Genomic DNA, 26,369 nt, shown 5'->3' on the forward strand with positions numbered 1-26,369 from the left:
CAGGTTTGCCAGGGGCAATGTCTATGTGGGAGCAGCAAGGCTAGAGTTTGCCTCTTAGTGCCAATTCTTCACCACGTTGTAACTGATAATAAACGTCTCCTCTGCATGGTCTAATTTGTAGAACATCTCAGATTACTCCACAAAAGCTGCTTTTCAAGACATTTCATTGACATGTCTCTCTTGCAAAGCTGTGTGATCCGTTGAGGACTCGGTTTAGACACCTTTCCAGCCACTGAAACAATAAAGTGGCAAATTTGACAGCACGCCATTTAGCTCTGTCTCCAGAAATCACAGCGTAGATGGCAAACAGCAAAATTAACAGTACTGTGAAGCTCTAATCAATGTATTTTTTGAACTAAGCATTAACTGTACAAAGTCTTTTGCTAGAATGCACTGAGCTTCTGGAGGTTTTGCCTGTCCGCCAATAAGTAAACCCATGACTACAAGAGCTGTGTTGCAGTGGGCATCCCCTCTGGGGAGGAGGAAGAAGAGGAGGAGAAAGTACAACTGCTCTTTCTCCGTGTCAGATGAACAGCCGTTATAGCCTGCTTAATTCAGCAGGTAACGAAAAATCATCAATTGCTTATTACCATAAAGAGAAAGCCATTCAGCCATTTAGGAATCAGGATAGCTTCCATCTCAGGACCCTGGTCAAATGTCTGAAGCTTTACAAATGAATGTGCACCTACGGCCATTAGAAGTGGACTTAAATCTCTTTGCCTTTGCTGAGAGAGCGCAAACAGCAGTCCAGACTGTTGCTGTGGCTCCTCAAACTCCACAGAACTCCCATGACCAAATCTATGACTTGATTCCTTCCCAAGCCTGGAGCTTTTCAACTGAAAAATACACCACTCCTCCAAGACAGAGGTGAATGTGTTCTGGCGTTGGAGTCGTGAGAAATGTTCGGCGCCATCTCGGCCGCTGGGGCTGTCTGTTCTTCCACGTTTCCAGGCTCAGAAGCAGAAATGGTGAGGCAGTGCTATCGTGACATGTTCACCAGTACGGATAATGAAAGAGCAGTCTTTACTGAGAGACTCTGACTTCATCCGAATACAAGTCGGGACGTAAGCGCCTTCTAGATTAAGTTTTACCTATTGTAAGTCATGAAAAGGATTTCCATAACATCTGTTAAAATCCATTTGGGGGACGAAATTTTTGGTTAATACCACAATCGGTGCTGGGAATAAAATCGCTGGATTTTTACCATGATAAAAATATTGCACATATATTAATGCTATTTCAACACCTCCTTGTAAGTCATTAAACAAAGCTCAGAGTGGTACCCATTAAATTTCAACCTTAGGACGCATAAACTATTCTCCCACTTCTTCTTCCTTATCCTGATATTATCTGAGAGTTACAAAATGCCATTAATATTCTGAAATGATTTGATGCACAAACCAAAGTATCCCACAAAAAAAAAAAAAAAAAAGAGAGAGAGAGAAAAAAGCCTTGCTTGCTTACTTATTATAGACCCCATTTTACATTCCTGCAAAGAAAGTGGGAAACAGAATACTAAAGCACAAAAGAATGAAAGGATGCTGATGAGTTATAAGACTATGGCAGAAATTTACAACCTCATGAATCCTTTCTGTACCAGAACTTTGAAGGAATTGCCTTTTTTTTTTTTTTTCCTTCAAAAATACCTGTGAGGATGAAATAAATGCAAAGCGATGTATAGATTGTTTCATATTTGGGCTGATGCTATTTTTAAATTAATTTTCCCAGGTTCTGCTTTTTCTCCCCTCCAGCAGTCTGAGAACAATGGCATCACGAAGCAGCCTGGTTCACAACACTGTATGAAAACGTTCATTAAAATGCAGCCTCATTAATTACTTTCGAAATTAAGTTATACTGGCTATCACTATCTCAGCGCTTCAGATTCTTCAGGCATACATAAAAGAAAAGTTATTATCTTCCCTCTAGAAAGTGTTTGGAAAATAACAACAGCAAGAGGCTAATACCAAATCCTATGTGAGATACACCATGAGACAGCATCAGTACCTATATTTCTTAAAAAAAAAGTACCATTTGCCATCCTAGTAACACAAAGTCTTACACCACCATTTGAGCTTCAGGTTCTGGCAAGATAAATTGGGCTGGAGACTATGCCCGTGCTAAGCTCGGCGGTCCTTTTCCACCGTTAAATTTATCTGTGCCCAGGGCTGGGGTATCAACACTGTTTAAACGCGCCTTTCACTGCCTCCGCGGGCTTTTGTTGGTCTTGGAGCTCATGATGTTCCCCTTCCCACAAAAGAATTTTCCCCTTGAAAAGCAAGGGGCTTTCTTTTCGTTTTTCTCTCTCAAGTCCTTGAATCTTAGCCCTTGCTAATAGCATTATCCAGCTAGGTTTTCTGCCCACTCCTGTTTCGATAGGATTGATGTAGCTTTTAAACACAAAGACTCCCCCCAAAATTCTACTTTTATCCAAAATATTGGGTGCAAGTGAAAACCCAGGGCCTCTTGCAGCGTGGTTTTGGTTTGCATCTTCCATACACCAGATTGACAGCGCTGCCTCATTTCTGATGCACTGCTATACTCTAAGGCAGCAACGTAGGTGGATGTTCCAGCGAAAGGCTCGTTAGATTGGTTGGTGCTGATATTTTCAGACTTTGGAAAGAAACTTCTTAGTGTATTTTCCACGGGACGTTGATACTATTATTTAGTGGTTATGTAGACTTGTCTTTTGACATTAACACGTGGACACTTCGCGTGTTCTGGAGGTTATACAGGTTTCCTGAGGACGGTTTTCAAAACCGCATTTGTAAGCAAGGCTTTGTGCCGCTTAGAGCGGAGCGTGCCCGGTGAACCCAAGATCCTTTGCAAGCTCCTTGACTTTCAGAAATGACTGCAGGAGCATCCGTGGAGCGTCTCACGCCTACTCTGAATGTGGCAGGTGCTGAGTTTAACTAATGGTTCCACCTAGGATTTCATCAGGACCCTTCACAAATACATAATATATATACCCTCCATTTTTCAACTCGATTCTTGTATTTTTACACTAAAATGCATCACTGGAGTGATGGTACTTAGAAAGGCACATCATCAGAGCACATCTTTTCTGTGATGTATTGCACCGAGCGCTACCTTAACTTTGCTCAATATTCTTCTGCAGCAAGGAAATTCGTAACTAAATCGCAATTAAAAACGAGGAATTATCGAGGAACAGCACATGTATTTAGATACGACTACGGGCGATAACAGTGCTAGGAAGGCTCACTGACCTTTTAAAAAAACTGTTAAATTTCTGTTTTTGTTGGAAGAAGCTCTGCTGGCACAAGGATTCAGGAATTCAGCCAAACCTTTTTAAAATGTATCAGTGTCAGGCTGCTTCTGAGGAACGGGAGAGTAGCTTCCAGACTTATCTCCATCTCCCTCATGCAAATTTACATCAGTGCGGGAGTCACACTAATCAGCTCGCATTTCTTGTTAAGCCCCCAGCATGTATTTCGTATTTTGTCTTCTAAAAATGTTGGAGCTACATTTCCCAAGCCATATGTACACCCAACGGTGCATCTGTTTCGCACGAGCGAGCATTGTGGCGGTACTTGCAGTGCAGGCAACCGTGCCAGTCGCCCGAGTTCCTGCATGGCACATGCGTGCGGTACCTTGCGTGTCACAACTTCAATTTTGTGCCAAATGAGGCAAGAAAGGATTTGTATCTGGGAAGGAAGGGGAATTCAGGAAATAAAGACAGCTCAGCTTCATTATTTTTTTTGTTTGGATGATAACTAACAGGCTTATTTTCAGAAGTGCTGGATTTTACACGTGTTCAATCTTATTCGTACATCAGAAAAATCCTAACTAAATCCCTCTGAAATGTCTTTATCTTAACGTGTTTGTTATTGGTATTACACCACCACTGCTGTGAAGTCTCTTGTAAGACAGCAGTTAAAATTCCATCTCAACCTTTTGCCATGGGTTATTTCCACAAAGCCTACAGCAGATCACTCTGTAAAACAACACAGAAGCTCTCCATTTCTTCTGGGCTTGGTCTGTTTTACCTACTTAGAACGTCAGTTATCTGGGGGCAGAAGCCTTTCTTTTACTTGAAGCTGTGCTATTAGCACCATCAGCTCTTGACCTCCCAAATAAGGAGGAAGAAATGTTTCATCTGTCAGAAGCTGGAAGAGATTTAATTCTTTCACTTGCAATAAGCAGGAGAGCCACCTGGGTTTAGAGCCTGTGCAGCATCCAACGAGAGGGAGCTACAAGAAACACTGAGCATGGATATCACACGGTGATAGTCCACTTTTTTTTTAATGGAGTTGTACTTTCGATGAACAGTACTGTGGGATTTTCTCTGATTGTTTTAGAGATATGCAGGATCCATTTTCCTTAGCTGGGAAGTTCAAGTTGTCTCAATTGTTTCCACTGAATGTATTCAGGCGTATGATAACGAATTTCTTACAGGAAAAAGGACATCTAAATGTTAAGTAGTTTACAATTACAGAAATGTATTATCTGATTTTCTATCAATAATTTAACTGCCTGTAGTTTTAATTTCACACGCTATCAAGTTCTCTTGTAACACACAGAATCTGCATCTTAATAAATTACAGGTATGAAAAAATGCTGTAAAATTATGTTTACACAACTGCATGAATTATTTAAGGCCATTCTGCTCTGCTTACTATTGTGTTAATTTTTTATTTCTGACTTTTTCCTCTACCAAAAGAGTAAAATAACTTCACATACTTAACTCTGGGCTTAATTAAATCTCAGTGCTGTGTAACGAGCCAACAACTTCCCAGTAGGCACAGAGACCCAGCAGGCCAACAGGAGCTACTGCAGCTCTCAGGAGTGAAAATTTCTCGCAAGGGGTCGTGGTGGGGACCTCTGGTTGTTTTAGTGTCTTTCTGCATTAGTGACGTCATATTCACGTACATACGCTCCTATAGCCTGAGAGAGAACCTGAGGGTTTTGTCCTGTTATGGAAGATCTGAATGGCCCTCGTTGATTTTGATGGGCACCAGGTCAGGATTGAAAGCCATGAGCTCCTGCTTGCTAAGGCAAACTGTTACAGAAGATGCCTCTTTACTGATGGAAAACTCGTTCCTGTACTTCTGTGTTTCTCCATCTCCCACAATCACTGAAAGCAGCTGAGGGTTCTCACAGTTTGCACCAAAGCTAGTGAGAATAACCTATATCTCCGTCGGCATTGTTTTGAAGGCCGTACGTCTTTAGGTACCAGCCCCCCCACAACCCCGCTACGTTTTTATGATAGCTGGAGAAGAATGATGAAAAAACATAATTATTCATGTCCATGTTCTTAGTCCAATAATAATCAGGAAAACAAATCACCACCATAATCTTAGAATGCCAGGGCTTCATCATGTGTTGTACTTCATGTAAATGTGGTGCTCAAAAAAAAAAAAAAAAAAAAAAGGAATCAATTATCCTAAGGATCATTTGCCTTGAAATTTATTAATATCAAGTGTGACTACAACAGTTCCTATAAATATACATCACATAAATGCATGGGTTTATAGAGTTCATGAATTGGGCCATGGTTTTTCATCCCTCAAAATCAGAACTGCCAAGGAACAGCAGCCAGCAAGCTTTCGCAGACCCACGCGAATGGATGAAGACATTGCTGAGTACAGGATTTTTCTGGTGATGATCTGCACTGCGATTGGGAATGAGACAAATCTATACTAAGAGGACTGATAAAGTGCTGATTTTTCAGCCTATGTTTCAGCCTGTTGCTTTTCTACAGTTAGGTGCCAGTATAAATATATAATAAATGCATCAGAATTGTGAATTTCTTTCCCACTAGATCCATAAAAATAAGGAGTCAGATACTAAAGCTGCTAAAAGCTACTAGTACAAGTTCCAGTTGTGTATTGCTACGTTAAATATAGGGGAAACAAATTTTCCAATTAAAAGAAACAACAAAAACCAAAAAAAAACCCTGTAAACTGCTCATTATCCAGATTTGTAGAAGTGGCAAGGGGTGATCTGTAAGGACCCTTTGTTGGAGTAACACAGCCTTCTCAGCAGTATCATGACACACAAAGCTGGTTCATTGAGACAAGGGGGCACATGGGCTGCTAGTGCATTTTGAAGAGCCTTCAGACACTTCTTATTGCATAAAATAATTTAGCCTGTGGTTACTTTTCTTTAAACCCCAGACAAAACTAAAATAATTGAGTAGATGCATTTTTAAGTGAATGATTAAGAGGTACACAAAGACATTTGTTGAGAAAATCGAGTTCTCTTGCTCCATCTCACAAGTTGAGGCTGTGCAGTGGTGAGCTCCGCAGAGTATGTCTTCACATATTTTAAAATAAACAGAAATTTTTAAATCAAAAAAGTTTGATATCTTCATTTGATTCTTCAGATATTGGCTAATTATTCAAGTAAAGAAGAATCACATTACTGAAAGAGTAATTCTTTAAAGCTATTCTTTAACTAACATGGACTGGAATACAGGGAGGGCTATTGAATTTGGATTATTGATGAAAGGAGGCAGAGGCAGTGATGAAGCCGTTTACAGGGATCAAGAGGGTTAAAACAAAAGTAACAGACAAAAAAAAAAAACTCAAGAGCCATTAGTAAATGGAAGAAACTCACAAAATAAAACCAGAGCTGGAAGCTTCTTGAAAGACACGGAAAAGAAATAATGCTCACTGTTTAGATGAGTAAAATGAAGTGATCCGTAACGGGACTGACAAAAGCAGGTCTCCTGAGGGTCAGAAATCCATTTTCCCTACCCTGCCCTCTCTAAATCCAGATCCAGTCCTTTCAGTGCGTAGTCTTAGTAAACCAAAAAAATCGAGAGGAAGGAAGAAGGGAACCCTTCTCTTTTTTGGCAGTACCTGTAGGACTGCACAACTCAGGCATAACTTTACGTTAAGAGAAGATCAAAAGGCAAGGGCCCAGTCTACTGGACCAGATCTCCAGATCAGGTTTATCAAAGGTACTTTAGGAGACTGGATTTTGCCATCGAACTTGGATCTTTCTACCAGCAGTGCACACTGAGGAGATAACAGGACAGCAGACAGAAATGGAGAATTAGAAAGTACAACTCAAACAAGACATTTTATCTTTTCCAAAGAGAAAACTAGGGAAATGAGTTTTGTAGCATGGCAGTTGGCTGAAAGACCAGTGTTCAGGGAAGCATGAACTGAAACTGTGTGTGCAAGATGAGACTTGATGTATTTTTGTAAATAAAATCGCACCAGACACCTCATGCCATCATCAATTTCTCTTTCAAATTAGATACTCCAAAATTTCTGACTTCAGAAATGTATTAATTCAACAAGGTTGCCGATTGGCTGGTTTGAGTCATAAAAGAATACGAGTTTGGTGGTTTTTTTTTTTTCTTTATGTAATTTGCTTATTGACTTGGTCCATTGTGGACTTTAGAAAATGGTAGAAGAACGGCATACAAATCACAAGTGGTGCGATTTGCGTGCAAACAGTTAAGGAAAAGGTGTGAACAGCGCTTAAAAATATGTAGTGCAGCTGCTGAATTTTGCAGGATCAATAGTGTTGTCCTGTATGACAAGGGCTTCTTTTCTGCAGCTCTTTCCGTCAGCGCCAGGCAGGTGGGTCTGTCAAGAAATTATCTGATACTGACATGTTTCCTCATGGAATTCCTGAGCTTCTCAGGAGCAGCAGCAGGAACCTTGCTGTTGACAGGTCCGGGAAGGTTTTGGAGGCAGGCTGGTTCTGTCTGCAGAATTGTGGACATCTGTTTAAGATACTTAAACATTAGAGCCAACTGAAATGTGTATTGAAAACCAGGGTATTCAGGCACACCGCGTCATGTTTCTCTCGGCTATACTTCTAAATCATATTCTGTTCTTTTTCATTTGGCATTTGTGAACGTGTGCACATGAATGAAAGTTACTCAGCAGAGATCTTTGAGAATGGCTGGTCCCCACTGGAACACATCAGCATTAATTCCCATGCAGGCCTAGGTGTTCGAAGAATTTTCATTATTATTCATCAATCACTATCCATCATTTATCTTCTTGTTTAAAAATGTTTTCCTTATTTATTCAGGGAGAAAGCAAAAAATTAATCTAAGTGGTGACACCTCATAAAACATAAATAATGAATAGCTCTGCAAACCACCCCAGGCAGAAAACGCAGCTTTAGTCGTAACACACACACAGTCTCAGCTGAAGATTGGTACGGATTCTTTTTAAATGCTTTGCAGAGGAGCGAAATCCATGAGCGGGTTTTACAGCAAATAATTTCCCTAGCTGTCCTTAAAGTTGGGCACCACAAAAGGAAAGCTTCCCTCCTATTCACAGCTTCCACTTGGGTTAGAAATACTTAAACATCTTTGGTCATAGTTTTTCAAGAGCCCACATTTTATTCACTAAAAAAATTAAAGGATATTTAGATAAACAAAAGGACAGTGAAAACCAGACCTGAATTCTTAATCCATTCTTTACATGTGCGAGTATCAACAAGGCAAAGGAATTAACTTCACTGAAAAGATTAATGAGGTACAAAATGAATTGATGCTGCCCAGACTTCATGTGAGGCAGCATCAGAGTTGAGGATGATAAGATGCCACTGACAGGCTCACGTAAGATAGAGAGCTTGAAGGGGCAGGTACGTGTTAGTCTGAACTATATCTTGCCAAAAGAAACTGAAGATTTTAACACTGTTTCTACTTCTTACCAAGAAAATAGGTTTCCCTGAAAGAAATTCACTAAGTCAAGCAAAGCAAAATTAAATTTAAAAGATGTTTTTGATAAATAAGATACTAACTGGGATTTCCAGTCTGGGTTGTGGCGTTTTTACACACACACACATTGCGAGTGGTTTGGTTTTTGTGTAATCTGGAATTGCACCAAGTATCATATTGAAAACCAGGAAACTGGTCAAGAGTCTTTCCTGAAGCTCTACTACAAAAATGTCTCAAACCTTTTCCTTTTGAATGGTCATTATATTCTTTCTCTTTAGTTGGTAGAGGTTTACAGTGCAACATGAAGTCAAATGAGTAACGTGTAAAAGCGCAGAACAGAGCGTAGGCATTCCCAAGAGTCCCTGTGAAATAGTGATGGGATAATGAAACTATTTTTAAGTAGTTCAGCACAACCTGTTCCTAGCGAGTATTTTTCCCTAGTGGAGATTTCAATGGTAATAGCTGTAGAGGAGTGGCACAACCAGAGATGGTAGAAGCCTTAAAAACTTGTTAGGTCACCCAACCTGGTGCCTAAAATCTGATTTAATTTCTCAAAGGGGAATTTCTAATACACAAACCTAACAAAAAACAACCCAAAACCACACATTACCCTTGAAGAAAGTAGGAAAAAGCCCCAAAAATAAGCTTCCTGTGCTGGGGCATGTGATTCCAAGATCCTAGCTACGTGGTTGTGGGCATAGCCTGAACTGCTGGGCTGGAAATGCCTGCTTGGTACATCAGGAGAGGAAACCTGCACAAAGCATGTTTACACACAACGAAGAGCCCATGAGTTATCTTTGCAGGTCAACATCGATTGAATATCAGGCCAAAAGTCAGAACTAAGTTAACACTTTTTTTACAATCAATGAGAAGAAATTGGTACTGCCAGAGGGCAAATGGATGGACGTCTGTAGATAACTCACCCTCCTCACGTGCCTGTTCTCTCATGCTGACTGTAAAGTGAGCAGAATGTGATAAGACAAACACTTAATACGCCCAGAGTCAGATTAAGTGGGATCCATCTTAAATCTTCAGTCATTCAGCATGTTATTCCATTATTCTGCTACAAAAGAGTCTCTTGCTTTTCAAGTGCTACTGTCGCCACTTACAACTTGACAATCCAAAAATTTCTTAAATAGCCAGTGCACCAAGACTGCAAAGAAATATTCATTTTTTGGTTCTGTCTCCCCAGTAAAACTAACCTGTTAATGACATGCAGTGTGCGTTTTGGTAGGTTATGCTTGTAATACAGTCTAGAAAGAGAAGCTTAGGACTCTGGGAAGTCAGGATCATAAATACAAAGTTCTGTTCCTCCACCGCTTACGCCTTCCCACTAATTATCTGGAGCTCAAAACAGTGTAAAAAGGAGAGCAAAGATAACGAGAGTCACGGGCTGCTTATAATTCTGCGGGCATTCCCTTGCAATTCAGTATAGATAACAGCAGATGGACATAACAATCACAAAGGCTCACTAACATGTATAAATTCTCACTGAAGAAGGTTTTTTACAGTATTTTCCAAGCACTTCATGTCTAGATGTATATAATTCTGTTGCAAGAGAGAGTTATGGCTAGTCCAAAGCCATATGTACACAAGCCCAAAATGCAGCACCTTCTGCTTACTTCCAATAAGCATATTAATTTTTTTTTCTTCATGAGGCAGATGTGTTTGAACCTTCTGTACAAAGAAATTGTTAAATTATCAAATACTACAGACAAAGACAGAATCACGGCCTTGCTGGGGTTGGAAGAGACCTCTGGACATCATCTGGTTCAACCCCCAGCTCAAAGCAGGGTCAACAACAGCAGGTGGCTCCTGGTTTTCGTCCTAAGGTTTGCAGACACTGAGAACCAGTGAATCGACTAATTATTGCTTCTCCAAGGTGGTTAAAAAAAAGGCAAAGTCACGGTTGCTAGATTTCAGTCTATTATGCCTGGAAAATTTCTAGGTGTTCGCAAATCAAGAAGTCTTTCAGTCCTCTGATGCAGATGGAGAGATCTTTGCTAGGTGTTGTCAACCAGAATCTGCACTGCTTGCAGTTTTCCAGCGACTTGAGTAAGAATCCCAGAAGAACAAGTCACAACATATCATGTAGTCATTACTACAGCATGGGTCACAGCAGGGAAAGCGGCCATGAACTGCACATCAAATGTTTATCCCACAAGTGAAAATGCAATGATACACTAGGAAGAACATTTGGGTAAAACCCTTGTTTTCTTCCATGTCAGAAGTAGATAAAAACCATGGGAATGCTCCACTACTACCATCAAGCAATGGACGATGGGCCATTGCAGGCAGTTTGGACAATCTGCAACTCTCATCTAGATAGGGACAACCTGATTCTAGCTCAGCCCATAAGTTATCCAGGAAAAAATACTGATATTTTATTAGAAAGTGAATTAAGCAGAGAAGAAATGTTTAGTATTCTACACACAACTCATTTCACCATCTTTGTTAGTAGCCTCATATATATATATATATATATATATATACATACACATACAGACCCATACACACAGCAGAAACCCATAAGAACACACTATAAAATAAAACATGATTTCCATTATCGTCCGTGTCTCTGCAAAAGAACGAACTGTGCAGATAAACATTTGCACTTCTGGATAATTAGCAACGTTTCCCAGAACTTTTTCCTACCGTGCATGCTAGCAGAGAGTTCCTGGAATCTGGAACCGTTGAACTCGCTCTGTGTCTATTCCAGGAAATTAAATGTCTCCAGGCATGGGAACTTAATTGCCCACATGGTTAGCTGTTGGCACAGTCCTTGGCTCAGCTCTATCCTAGGCCAGCTACCACTTTTCCAAAAAATTTCCAGGCACAATCAGGGAGTTCGCATCAGCCAAGGACCATTCCCCACACACGGCTTGCATGAAGCTGTCTTATTTTGCAGGCCAGAGAGTTTCACAGCGTGGAAGCCACCACCTGGCCAAAGACCAGGGTCAGAGAGTGGTTTCAAGCACTTTTAATTCGCTAGTGTGGACGCAACGTGAACTTTTGATAATTTAACTCTAAAATCTAGTTGTGCAGGTTGGGGTGAGAGATGGCTCCTCTAGGCTTAGTTGCCTGAGACTATTAAAAGTGGATTTCCTATGGAAATTTGGACTGGCAGTTTGTGTTTGTGGCATAAACATCTCCTTGGTCTGCAAGGAAAGGAGGGAGACCCATGGAGAAGCAGCAGACCAAGTAAACGGCGGATACAGCTAAATCTAACTCAGGCCAGAACAAAATAGTGATATTTCTCAATCACAGTCAGCCTGGTATAAAATTCATAAAGATGTCAGTTATAGTCATTACTAGCACAACATACAGGCTGGTGACTTACCTACCTGGAACAACCTCTTGCCTGTTTTTCCACAGAAACGTTTACAAATCTTTGACCTCTCTTCAAAAAATGAACTCAAATACACATTATTAATTTAAACTATGTTCCTTGAACTGAGTGGCTATCTGGATTGTAATGATAATGTTCCTTTGCTAACGGGAAGGAGGAATCCCTTTGAAAATAACACGGGTAATGTTTTGGAACAGACACTTTGAAAATGCTATGCTCGTAGATACATTCTACCAAGACATCTGTTTTTATTCTAGTCTTGTAAGAAGATACACTGAAAGTCTCCAATTTTAGTTTATTCCCTTCAGTATCTCCAACAATCAATTTGCATTTATTCTCAGCTGAAAAATCAAGGCTCTTTAAATGACCTAAAATTGTCTTTTCAAAACATGGTGAAAAAAACCTATTGATTAATCTCCTCTATTAGAGATAGATACAAATACAAGTCGGTACTCAGATTTTCAAAAGTGACCTGTAATAAGAAGCTCATCTTTTTTCTTTGTTTACCATGAAAACTAGCGAACAGGAGAGAGAACTTCTACATCACATTTTGGAAAAAAAACAGTGAAGAAAGCCACCTTCAATTGAAGTTGCAATGCTAATTTAGGGAGGCAGGCAAAACCAAACCCCTCCTCACCAGGGATTTGTGAAAACGTTGGGAACTCACCCATGTGAGGTTGATTGCATCTGTCCATATGAAAACTCCTGACATATGTAGCTGGTTTATTTTCTGAAGGCTTGAAAAAGTGTTTTAATCAGCAAATAGTCCCCAAAGAAACGTAGGTTAGTGGAAGGGCCTCCGTTCAAAGAGTATTTATGCCCTATTTTATTTCGTGCCTTGATTCTATGCACTGCAGATACAGCCTTAGGGGTATGAGCTTGAACCTACTCATTAGAGCCCAAGTGTTTGCTGACCCTGGTTTTTAATCTAGGGTATGTCTGCACCAGTTTTAAGCTTAGGTTCTGAGTCGCCTTGTGCTTTGAACTCAGGCTGCTGGGTGTCTCTGTCAGTCACTTACCTCATTTATCTCCAAATTAGTTAAAACACTAGGAGTGCAACAAAGCAGATGAAGCATTATAACTGAAAATCTAATTCTTCCCCAACAATAAATACCGTTTAGGGACGATGCGGCACTCCTGAGAAACCAAGATGCAACCAGGAGGGGCAGAACAACATTCCCTCTTCTCTCCGTACAATATGATATGAAGGATCAGACCATTTAAACCACACACATATGTTCTGTGTGTCCTCTTCCTGCTGCAGAGGGCAAGAATACTTGAAAATAAAGCATGAGGTCAGCACAGCCCTGCCAGAGTGCTCATGGGACTGGAAACAAGACTCAGGACATTCTTTGGCAAGCAGGTAGGATCCAGATGGCAAGAAATGAAGTGCTGCTTCTGCAGCTGGACAGGACAGAGATCAACATGGAAGAAAGATGAGTTTCCATTCCCCAGCTTTCTTCCAAGCGCTCTGTTGGGAGGCACTGTAGGAGGCGAGGATTCTGGATGACCACAGGAGACAATCCGGAAGGTCACTACTCGGCCATGTTAAGGTTCGTAACCCAGAACACACGCAAGCTCATCCCATCAGTCAAGCATCCAGGAGGAAGGATTGCAGGGCAGGCCATGAGCGCGGTGTCTGGCAAGTCCTTTGAACCATTGGCTAAGCCCTGCTGCTCCTGCTCAGACCCTCCTGTCTATTCCCAGCGTGTGACTGCAAATCTACCAAGCACCCAGCTGCTGTCAAAGTTGGAATATATTCCTCAAAACACACCAGTGTTTTGGAGTCCCTCGTCATAGACAGTGAGGCAATCCAGCCCAAGTCATCACAGCCAGCATTTGAATTTTCCATGTCTAGAAGCCAAGCTGAACCCTGGTCAGATTCCCACCGGACTCTCACAGTGATTTACAAAATCTGTATGTTTCGGAGAATTATTTTACACTAGTTCGTTGTTGATATTATTGTTGGGTTGAAATTCAGTCTGGGACATAAAATAGACTGGGAGGTGGGTAAATTGAACATCACTTCAGCTGAGATCTCTTAAAAAATACCAGACTTTTGAGTAACAGGATGGAAGCGCTGGTATAGCACAGCTCGGGTCCGTTCCCACACTGAAGCGGGCTGACAGCTCTTCTCTTTTGTATGAGACAGCAGCATTGTTATGAGTTGTTATGAGCTACACAACGAGCTACAATGAGTATCTTGACTGTGTAGCTCCCAAAAATGAGCTAAAGTCCAACTAAAGTTTGGACTTGTAGGAAGTTTCACAGGAGCTTTTGAGAAAGTGCATGGCATCCCTCCACAGCAGATGCCCAGAAAGGGCAAAATCCCAGCACCAAGTACTTTTCCAAGGCGCTGCTACTCCTATTAAACCACTGCCAGTAAGAGGAGGGGATTTCAGCAGTCTAATTATCACCAGCTTTCTGTCAGATGGTTCATTAACCTTCCTCCAAACATGCAAACATGCAAACATAACAAATCATTCTGATTTAAAGGTTTCTTTTTTTTTTTTTTTTAGATCTCAGACCGTTTACCATAACTGTTCAGAAAAGAGTATCTATTTTTAAAAACATAAGTACCTCCATTTCTCTGAGGAAAAATAGCAGCTACAGAGCTAAGTAATTATTTAGAAGCACTTTTATCTGTTCTAACAAATGGAAAATCGTGCAGCTTTTGTTTCTACATCTAAATTACCTTAAAACTTGTGTCTGAATTTAAGCAATTAGGAATCAGTGCATTTCCTCCACATCTGTGGTTTGCATTAAATAAATTGGAAACATTTTAGAAAGGGTGATTGTCATTCTTAGTAATTAACAGCCCTTCCAAAGTAACTATGTTGCAATTCCCCTAGTTATTCCAAGATAATCAGACATTTCTGTCTTATGTTCCACCCAGCTCATCTACCCTGAAGTTAGCAGGGGGATACATGCATCTGCAAAACAAACGTGGAAGAAGATTCTGTGATATTTGCTGAAAGGCCTTCTAGTTGGGCCTTTTCTCCCAGCAGGGAGGAGGCTGAGATTTAAAATAAACTCCTAATTGTATATGAATATTCATTTTCAAATTAAGCTTTTCTCATTCCGCAAAGGCCTCTGACGCAGCAGATCAGGCTGAGCAGAGAGGTCCCAGTGATGGCTCTGCAAGGACGGGAGTCTGACATGTTTCTTACCAAAACGAAGGCTCAGATTTAAGTCATCTTAGTCCACAAGGCTTGAAAATATCTCCCCCAGCCCCCTACTCCCATCAGCTCCAATGTATGGCTGCGCTGCCGCCAACTGCAGCACTACGGCGCTTCATTTCACTCAAAGTATTTCCCTCTTGATCCGGGTTTTTCTTCGGAGCTGCTGGGTGCTTCTTGCCACACACAGAGCTAGCTCAGACGGTGGGCATCAGAGAAACCGATCAGAACACGCACCCCTTCCCATATTTTCAATTGTAACCGGTTTTCCAACGGAAGGAACACAAACACACAGGTATACACAGCACATCTCATAACCAGTTACTGTAGGCCAACAGATAGGTCCCGGATTCTGTTCTCAGCTGCCAGATGACATTCTGCAGATAAGTTTCTCTGTCCAGGTGTTGTTTCTCTGTCTGCGCAGCAGAAATAAAGGCAATTACTCTCTGCCGGAATGCACTTTGAGCTCTATGGTTAAAAAGTACAAGAGCTAAATGGTTACTTACTAGATAGATTCATACTTAGATGACGTGGCTTCCAGCATCCTATAAGCCACAGCTGTCTTCAAAAGACTATTCTTTTCTCGTGGTGATGGTCTTTGGGCTGTAAACATCCCGCATGCACAACACAGACTCAGTGGGAGCAAGAAATGCCATAGGGAAAGTAAAACACACAAATTATTATAAAAAAAAAAAAAAAAAAAAAAAAAAGGTAAGTCTTAACACTGAGTTTGCATAAGCAAATGACAGACTGTCTCCTCTGCATGAATATAGCCCAATTCACAGATGCTCAGAGAAAAACAACCGCTAAAGCTTATTGCCATCAACTAAATGTAAGTATAATCTCACATTCTGCTTTCTCACTCCAGCAGAGCCCATGTCCATTATGTTGGCAAATGGAGCTCTCTACCTATACAAATCAACCCACATGGGGAGAAAAAGAATTTCAGTAGTAAGCTTACTCTTATAAATTAGGCAGAGATGTCTTAAAATCGTCTTAATTATTCAGCTCTCCGGCTATAATTGATCATGATGTTTTACTGCTCATCCCCATCTGCCCCACAGTGAAGCATGCACTAGAATAACGCACATCTCGTTCACTGTATTACTTTTCTAACTTTGGCGTCTAAAAGGCAACACAGGTAATAACACCAAGTATAGTATAAGGATTTACACCTGAGAATAATACAGCCAAAAAGCAAGGCTCTTGGTATGGCCATTTAGAAGTCAAGTGAGTACAAAAGTTCCCTCACTGCTTGAAATCTACATAAAATTCATCATTAATAGGAGTAATTTTAATGTCATAGTGAGCATAGACAATGGTAGCATCTTGTGCTGTGGAGGATAAGCAGCCTGCAAAACCCTGTTGGTTCTGCTTTCACTTAACTCATAAAACGAACAACTTTTCTGTGCTAGCACCGTTTGAGTGCTGCTTTCTATTTTGAGCTGTTCTTGAGCAACCTGACCTAGTTGAAGATGTACCTGCCCAAGACAGATGGGTTGGACTAGGTGCTCTCCAAAGGTCCCTTCCAACCCAAAACCATCCTGCAATTCTATGAAACTGTAAAACTTTCAGTTCAGATGACTAGTCACCGCTGGATTCCCTTGGTACAATCTTTCTTTGTGCCTGTAATCTCATTTGATGTAATACCAGTTAGTGCTTCCACCACTCCAGGAACATCATACCGATTCTTGTTAGAGCCAGGAGAGAGTACATCTTGGAGTTTTGGAGTCTCCAAAGTGCTGATCTAGTTCTGACTCAGGTATGAGCGTATTTATCTTCCTGGCTTGTTTCAACTAAATCATTTTAAAAGCTATAGACAAAGGGGTTGATTTTTCAGTCATACGACAAATCAAATTTTAAAAAAATCAAATCAAAGAACATGACCCTTATAGGGACTTTGTGACACCCAGGATACCTTTAACTGCCTGCACAACCTCCATTAAAAATTAATTAATAAATATAAATACAAGGAGATACAGTGCAATAAATAAAATACTCACTCAGCAGGGTGCTTCCCTGTGCACTAATCAGGTTAGCAGCTGAAATGCAAAGGTCCAAGCCTGCCTATAGTATTGATATTTTCAGCTGAGCATATAGATTACTGGCCATTCGTTACATGGACCCACAGCATTGGCATTTGTTATGTATGTGCCTGGCTCCTCTGTGTACATCCCAGCAGTGGCTTCTGGTGGCGACTGTGTTCAGAAAGATGAGCAAGAGGGGGGGGAAAACCCCCAAAGTGAAAAGGCTCTGTCCACCTCTGTGTCCATGCCTGTGTCCCCTGGCTGGAACACATCTGTCCTGAAGTTTGTATTACCTTGGAGATGTTTTTTCAATTCTGTGTTTCAGTCTAGCAACACGGTGATGCATCAGAATAAGGCCATACACAAAAAAAATCTTCCAGATAATGCAATGTTTTTATATACTCCTCCTTATATTTAAGAATTTTGTCTTTAGTACAGAAAGGAAGGTAAATTACAACCGCTCTGCACAAGTGGGATGCAAAACAAAACTGTCAAAACCCTTTATTATCATGTGACAACACCAGAAGAGGATTAGCATAATTAGCAATGGTGGCTAATTATTTTCTTTATCAAAATAGCACTGTTTCCTTGATGTAGAGTGCATCGCAGCAGGCTGAAGCTGTGAAGTTATAAATGCCACGGCAGAATTTCTTTACTGGGCTGGGCGTTCCCAGCCAAAATGAACGAAAGCTCTCCGTGTGACACAGAGATTACAGTGAACCGCTTCAGAAACGCACACCCAGGAACACGGAGTGGAAACCAAGAGGTTTTGACACCTAGGGGGAAATTTGATTGTTTGGTTTCCCCCTTCCCCCTCTGCAAGCACTGCAATCAAAGTCCCCACGGAGGACAGAGCTCACCGCCGGCGCAGGGGCGAGCTGGGAAAGCTTCCCGGAGGACCCCGAAGGGCTGCGGCTCTGCTCGTGGGACATGGGCTGCCACTACCTCGGGGGGAGGACGTGAGCATTGTTAGGGGAGCTGCGATGCGGCAGCCAGGGGGTTTATTAAGAATTAAATGACGTTTCAGTGTAGTCATACAAACCCATTAACCCTGCCTGTCATCCGAAGGTGAAAGCCTGCCTGAAACAGCCTGGTCAATGAAGGGTCAGTGGAGGTGGGCTGCTTGGATGGAGGCAGAAGGAAGCCCTGCTGTTCTCCATGCAGAGCTGCAGGGGCCATCTCAGCCTGCTGGCATCCCTGGGCTGCATAAACTAGTTTCCTGGATTTCAGGAAGAAATTCAAGCTGGTATCACTTAAAAAAAAAAAAAAAAAAAAAAAAAAAAATTAGTTAAGAGCCTGCAGTTACCAGGGATGACACTTATTTTTTTGTTGATAACAAATGTCTGAAAGTTTAAATCATTAAATATTAGGAAACAAAGAACAGCAAAGTATTTAGGCACGGGAATATTATGGGGGGGGTTGTTTCCTTCAGCTAAAATGGTAAACACTGAGAAAGCAAGTTCCTCATGGTGTACTTTTACTGAAATCCTTTTTTCCATTCAAAAATCACTTACGCAGGAAAAACATCAAACCATCTTACTAGAGGCACACAGAAGAGAGAATACCCTTCTGTAGACAAAATGAATTAAAGGAGAAGGAAAAAAATCATCCCATAGTATCACAGTGACAGAATACATTTGTTTGTCAGCTGGATGCTCCAAGCACAGGCTTTTGAGATGGAAAACCTAGGCACAGCCAACTGTGACCTTAATTTGTGTAGCCCAAAAGATCAAGCGTAACCATTAGACATCATAGCTGTCCTATTTTTAATCCAACCCGAGCCATCACAGCTGTGCTGCTGTGGGTAGTGTTTCTCCTTTGGTCATTCCTTTGATGTTTCTGCTCTCCCTATGCCCCCAGAAGTCTTTCTGATGAAGTGATCCTCGCTGTGTACGACATCCTGTGGCCTGCTTTGGTGTTCCATTAAAAACTGTAATTAATGAGGGTTTGATTCCTTCCTTGTGTGTCTTCTCAATGGCCTAACTTTGTCTTTTTCTTTATAAAGACTTATGAGGACTCTCGTCCCTATTCCATGACTATTGCACAGCAACAGCTAATATGCCTTCTGCTCAGTACTCAGCTGTTGAATGATTAATAATATAAGAAATGAAGGACCTTCTATTTTATCACAGTGGCATGAATATACCTAGTAAAGCAATGAAGTATGGCATGCAGTTCAGTTTGCAAGGAGATGCTTTTTGAAAAAAAAAAAAAAAACCCACAAAGTTCTTTTCACCAATTTTTAGTCTGCTGTTCTGCACAGTAATTTACCTTCCTCCAACTCCAACCCACAGTCTACATGAAAACAAAATTCAGTGCGTGCAAAGTAAATCGCACTGTGCAAAGACAAATAATACAGGGTTCATTACCAAGCCTCTTTGTCAAAACTGGTATGAACAAAAACGGATATTCAAATGAGGCAGGAATAAGGAAAACTAATTTTATTGATTCATACCGGCCCTGGGTCCAAAACTCCAATTATTTACGCTAATGCTTTATTTTCTACTAGTACATTCCCTTTAGAGGTTTTTATGAGAATCATAGAGCCAGAGTGTGCTGTTTGTGAACGCGTTTTCTGGCAGTGAGGAGACCCTGCTGTTGTTGTGCACTTATGGCTGGGCTGGCTTAACAGATCCCTAACAGACCACCGCAGAGTTGCTCCCAACATAAAATTAACCCGTCGCTGCTCTGTGCGAGAATTCCACAGACACCATCCAACAGCAGAAAGACGCCCAGACTTGAGCTTGACCTATTTATGACACAGACAAATTAATCAGCAGCTCAAAGACACTGAAAAGTAATTTATTTGTTATGAAGTTTTAATGTTCTGCAAAGGAAGTGTTTTATACTAATTAGGAGCTGTATTTAATTACAAAAAAAAAACCCAACAAAAACTCTTCTGGCCACTGAGAGCATGCGTCTTGGCTACTGTTTAAGAATGTAAGCAGGATTTAAGTATCTACTTTCGATATATCCTTCACATCTACAACCGTAAGAAAAATTACTGTAGTTCAGACAGAAAACACAGAATATCCCTGCCCCCGAGAAACAGGTATCATCAAGAGCCTTTTCTTTATTCGACCCATCCCCAAGGGTGGAAACACAACTGCAGAGACATTTTAAGTCCAACTGTGGAACTTTCCACTTCAGAAAATCAGCAGAGCCCAGCAGCTGGAGCACGTACGACAGGGCCAGGGGGTGTAGCTAGAGGGGTTTATAGGATGACTGTGAAATCAGGGAGAGGCTTTAGGGATTTTGGAGTATCTTCAGCACATCAGAGATCTCCCCTGGGGGGACTTCCACGCTGAAAGACTGCGTGGCTTTCTTTCCTGAGCATTTCCCCCGTGAGCTCAAAGTGAAACCCGGAGCTCGCAGCTTATTCCTTTGGCACAGCAGAGCCGCTTTCCCCCATTCTCATTTTCCTGCCCTAGGGCGATCAGAGAGACACATTTGTAGACATAGCCTGAGCAAAAAACTTGAAGCAGAAGTACTTGACACAAAGCTGAGCCTGTTTAACTTCAGAGGCTGCTGGCACCACTAGCAGTGACAACATTAGCATCAGCCCTTACAGAAATGTTGAGTTTAAGTGCCAGCTTTCTCCCTGCATATATTTTTGCTAGAAGATATACAGAGTGTGTTTCATAGATACCTCAACATATTTTATGCTTAATGTTGAAAAATGTATTCAGGTATTTTTAGCATTGCCTTGCTGCCTTTCCTTCTTGGGGAGGGACAATCTGGTATGGAAGAGACCCGGAGACAGCAGTAATTCTTGGGGTTCAGCCGACGTTTGCGAACCTCTTGAGCTCAGTTGCTCTCAGGGTTTATGACATGTGCAGAACCACTTGGGGGAATTAATAACTCACTATCTGTCTGGAATGAGAAATCTCCTTTCTTCAATCTAAATGTGACATCTGCCCATCTCTCCTTTCTACCTCTTCCAACCATTTTTTTCCTTCTATGCGTCTGGGGGGCTGGATGAGGGTTGGGGTTTTTTTTCAATTTTAATCAGGAGAAGAGAAATCATGGAGTACTTGAAAATTAATCCTAATAACAATCTCATTACGGGCTCTTGAGTTCCATTTTAGAATGAAATTCAAAACTGACTGACGTGGGATAGATATAAAGTGCAGAACTTCACGTACAGATTAGTTGGAATGCCCACAGAAATCTTTTTAAAATGGATGAAGAATCTGACTGTCTCTGTTGGAAGGGCAACCACTTAAGACACTAATTAACCCTTCCAGCTTTGTCTGAAGTGTTTCAAACAGTGGTGGACCTGCACCCGGATTGATGCTGTGAGAAGCCAGCTAGGAAGTTGGCATTGGAATCCATTCCCCCAGGGACGCACATCATGCCTGTCACCTGGGACCTCAGGGTCTGTTTTTTCTAAGGAGCTAAAGCCACGTCTGTGATGTACTTACCAATAGTTACCTCTGTAAGGTCATAGATGCACATGAGCATCCTCAGACATGGAAACAGGTATCTTAGACCTGACCAGACACATTCTAGATGATTAAGTAACCAGAAATCATAAGCAGCTATCTCAGACCAATATTGCTGTCAGCACAGTGCTAAGAAGCTTTGTTGGGGCTACCACATCATCATCATTTTGAGAAACAGCAGTTTAGGGCAAGTTATTTGGAGTAACTGTAAAAAACTGCATCTCCACACGCTGTAGGCAAGACATTCAGGTTATATATTCCTTACATAGGAATGGAGATTGCCAAGAGAAGGGTAGAAATGGGCCCAGGGAACTTATTTACGTTAAATGAGAAGGAATTGCCTCTCGGAACTGTTGCTTTTGGGCAATCCATTAGACAAAGTGGCAGAAAACTTGTGCATGGCAGCCTAACCTTACTGTGACCCTTCAAAGTCCTTGTTTCCTTCAAAATCTACACTTGAACATACTCTGACCTTCCTAGAAAGCACAGCCTACAGTGGCTGAAAACTGTAAGATGGGGGACTTTTTTGAGCAGCTTGTACCCAATTGCTGGCAAACCTAAGCAAAATTACATTGCATATTCCCCCTCTTCACTTAAATATGTATTTAAAATATCTCTGAGGGAAGAGAATTGGTCAAATACTTGCAGAGACCAGCTGAAGTAGCAGCAAGCCATATGCCCTCCCGATAGGAGTGGGAAGCAAGGTGCAAGGCAAAAGGGAGTGACCCAAGGACCACCAGAGTTCCTGGACATTTAGCATGGCTCAACAACGAAGTATTAATTGGCCTGTCTCCCTGGGAAGTCAGCATCATCATTCCCCACTTGTGGGAGGAGATCCATGACGAGTGTAAGTGATTTCCATAAGGGATTCCTAAGGAGGAGGTGGTGGGGCAAAGCAGCTCTTCCAAGGCAGTGGTGGTGCACGTGCCCAAGGCATTGAACCAGCAGGTTTTACCATATGGTTACATGATGCTATACCAGGCACGACCTGTCCTTATCCAAAATAAGGGCAGGTCTATGCTTGGCGTGCAAGAGACTCATATCCTCTTAAAAAGTGCAGGTAACAGTCTAAATCCTGAAGGGGTGTGCGCAGTTGTTAAGGTATTCTGGACATTTCTAGTAACAACATTGATCATAAGACCAAATTTGAAGCAGCAAGAATCACTAGCACTTATCCCAGCCCCTGAACTGTCTATTTTTCTTTTACAATCAGTTGCTGAAGCTGGTGCTCGGCTCTAGGCACTGAAACCAATGAATCAAATATAATGAGTCTGACATGTCACCTAACAAAACACTGGGAAGCTTTAGGAAAAAACACCCTTGGTTCCAAGCCATTGCCTCCCTTAGATTCAGAGTTCGAGTTTTATTGTTTTGTTGCTATAGACTTCACAGATGAATAGCCACATTGCTTCCAATAAATGCCTTGCTTCATACCTTTCTCATCTCCACAGCACTTTTTGACACAGAAGATACTCCAAGGGTATGTTAAGAGCTAGCAGAAGTGAGGGGTTTTGGAAACAGGATTAGTTCAGTGTGCCTGCTATGTGTACGGGTGCAAGTATATGACTCTGTTCATATAGAATATATGCAAATAAGTCAAAAATGAACAAAGGAAAAACTGTGAGCAACTGCCATGCATTTGAAAGCCTGCTGTGCAGATTCTGCTGCAGGAAAATTCAGCTTTTCCCAGCGGAGGTGCCTCATCTGGGTGCTGGAGATTCTCCTCCAGGCTCCCAAATCACACGTCTTTTCTTTGGACACCCTCTGTTTGCCCAGTCCAGCTGCATGGCTCCTCAGGAGCATGGGCACGCACAAAGATTTGAAGCAGAGGAACCTGCTGGAAGTTTTAGCAGGAGTCAACTCAAACCCAAGAATGCACCCAGGCCAGAATCAGAAAGCTTTGAAGTGTCTTAGACCAAACCGTCGACTCTTACCTTGCACTGCCTTAGCTGTCATGGGGAATCTAATCTCCTTCTGTTAAGGTATGGGACTCAGATGTCACCAGAAGTATTTCATGCCTCTGTTCTAAGCTAGGTGGAAATGTCAACTATTTTTTCCCCTTTCAGCTTTCGATTAATTAGAACTTCTAATTCAAATAAAACCCAAATGCTGCAAATTATTCTTAGGCTGTTGCACCCTCTTTGGAAGTAAAGCATCTCATTTATTTGCATTTCACTTTGAGCCTGAAAATGCTGTTGTTTCCACCAGAAAAATACGTTCTAAGTGTTTCCTGTATTTTAAACAAATGCATTATCCACTAGTCTATTCTGCCATAACCATATTTATACCAATAAGCAAATTTTATTTGCCTTAAATGTCACCAAATACATGCACTGATAGCATCCCCCAGCCTTTTGTGTGAACCCAACATTATCTGCCCTGTGCTGATGGGGAAAGTTGGTCTACCTGCTTAACCACTGACCCAGGGAAAGTGGTGCAGCCACCTCCTCTGCCATCTACCTCCTCTGCTATCTTCATCAAAACATGTACTTGCTCTCTTAAATGCAAATGTTGAACACCTCAAAGCCCATATTTTCCCCATGTAGCCATTCCCATTTCATTTAGTGTTTGAATACTACAAAGTACTGATATAAGCACATCCTTCCCTATCTTATCCTTCCCCAGGTTCTTCAGGTTTCCTGCATACTAGCATTTTCCTTTCAGCAAAATACCACATTTGTTATTTCCTCATTCCACTTCGGAACTAAAGGGCAGGAACTCAGCTAGACTCTGGTCTTGAGTTATTTCTTTCCACAGAAAAATAAATCAATTTTTTATCAACTCCTGATCACAGAGGCTATATCGTTTCTGGATTTCATTAGTAACTGCTTAGCCAGAGAGACTGTGGATGAAGACTGGAAATACTCTGGTGCCCTGCTCCACCACTGCACTCTAGAAGCACCTTTCCAGATCTGCACTTCTTAAATCCCTCTTGAAAGATTTTTGGCAGAGTACAAAACGATGAGTCACAATGGGGTTTTTGTTTCCCATCTGCTCACTAACAGCCCTTCAATCACCAGTGTCATTTCACCCTAAAATGCCTTAAGTGTGGATAAAACAAGAGTATATGGCTATTATTGTTTAAGTAGTAGATACCTCATATAAACCACAGCCAATTTAACTGGCGTAAAAACACAAGCAGAACTGATCAAAAACCCTCAGCCACTTGTAAAATTGGTTTATGAAGGAGTTACACGCACTGCTGCCGCCTACGTTTATGCGTCCTTAAACTCTTTCCAAGGCTTTTCTCCCAGCCATGTTTCTGTCTTTGTTGTTTATGCTTTTTGGGTTTTTTAACTTCATTATTCCAGCACAGAGGGAACAACTGCGGATGTGGGCCTAGGCAGATGGATGCTGAATAGCTGGAAGCAGAACTGGGACCACTCTGCTGATCCAGCAGCCCCTACTTCTGCCTTTGGAGGACAGAAGTGGTTTCTCTGCAGCAGAAACCCTCTGTGGTGCTGAACTCCCTCCAAGTATGTGTTCTGCTGTGAGACACGGGAAGAGATACTGAGAAGAATTACACTGCAACCAAGAAAATCATTACCTTCATTATCACTGGATTAAAGCACCTTGCTAATAATAGAAGCAATTATAAGTATGTCGCTTCTGCAAGCTTGCTAAAGAGCTCTTTGTTCCTGTTAGCATGGAGGACTGTACATCAGTCACATTCCATTTGCCACCAATTTCAGAATAAAAGAATAGTTAGTTTGGTTATATTTAACTAATTAAAATTTATTAAAGAAGCTAAATCCCAGCATATGGCATACGTTGCTCAGTATTTACTGTGCATAATCGTTGTGTTCCTCTGTAGCTCCTTACAGCATCCCAGAAAAGAGAAAGTAAATAGGAAAGTATCAACAGCTATTTCACATATGAATAGCTGTGGTTGGGTTCACTAATTAGCAGCAATGATATCCAATAGCTGACTACCTGGAATATGGTCACAGTTAAGGCTGACAGTGCCTTACCCCTTCTAGGCTTTTCTGCACTCAAACCCACCCATTCGTGATCAGGAACTTGGCTGTTGAGTCTCTCCAGGGCAGGGCAGATCTCCAGCTGCAGGGTGAGGGTGCCCTGATGCCAAGGTGTTAGCTTAACTCCTCTCTTTGGACTGTTAAATCACGCAGATGATGAGCAGCTCCAGCTGGAGGACCTGTGACAGAATGTCAGCTTTTTATTCACAGGATGTCCTGTGAAATACAGAATCTGGGGTCAGTGCAGAGAAAGCAGATTTGAACCTCAGCCTCCCTCATTCCCTGACCTCATGGCTGCTCTGTACCCCGTGTGGGTATAGGCTGTAGGGAAATGCTCCTGTTTTCAAGGTATTTGAGCCAGGATCTTATTTCCAATGCCCCTTTTTTCCCTAAATCAATACATTCCTCTAAAAAGCTTTTTTTTTTTTTTTTTTTAATCTGTAGTCATTCTGTAACCACAACTGTTTTGACAAAAAGCTTCAAGATGTTCACAGTGAATAGATGGGGGGGAGCATGTGTGATGGACCAGCAGCAAGAACCAAGCTTCTATGGAAATATCTATTTATAGTGCAAGTGTATTCTGTTGGACGAAAATATACGAACTCAATGCCGTAAGAAGAAAGGACGCCACATTAGGATTTCTAAAGGAAGAAATATCTAGAACTTGGCTTTTTAGTTCACCTACCTGCCCACAAGAAAGGTGTATGAATATTTTCAGCAATTATGGAGCTTAAAAAATCAA

Source organism: Leptosomus discolor, chromosome Z (assembly GCF_034619465.1).
Source record: "Leptosomus discolor isolate bLepDis1 chromosome Z, bLepDis1.hap2, whole genome shotgun sequence".
Classification (NCBI taxonomy): domain Eukaryota; kingdom Metazoa; phylum Chordata; class Aves; order Leptosomiformes; family Leptosomidae; genus Leptosomus; species Leptosomus discolor.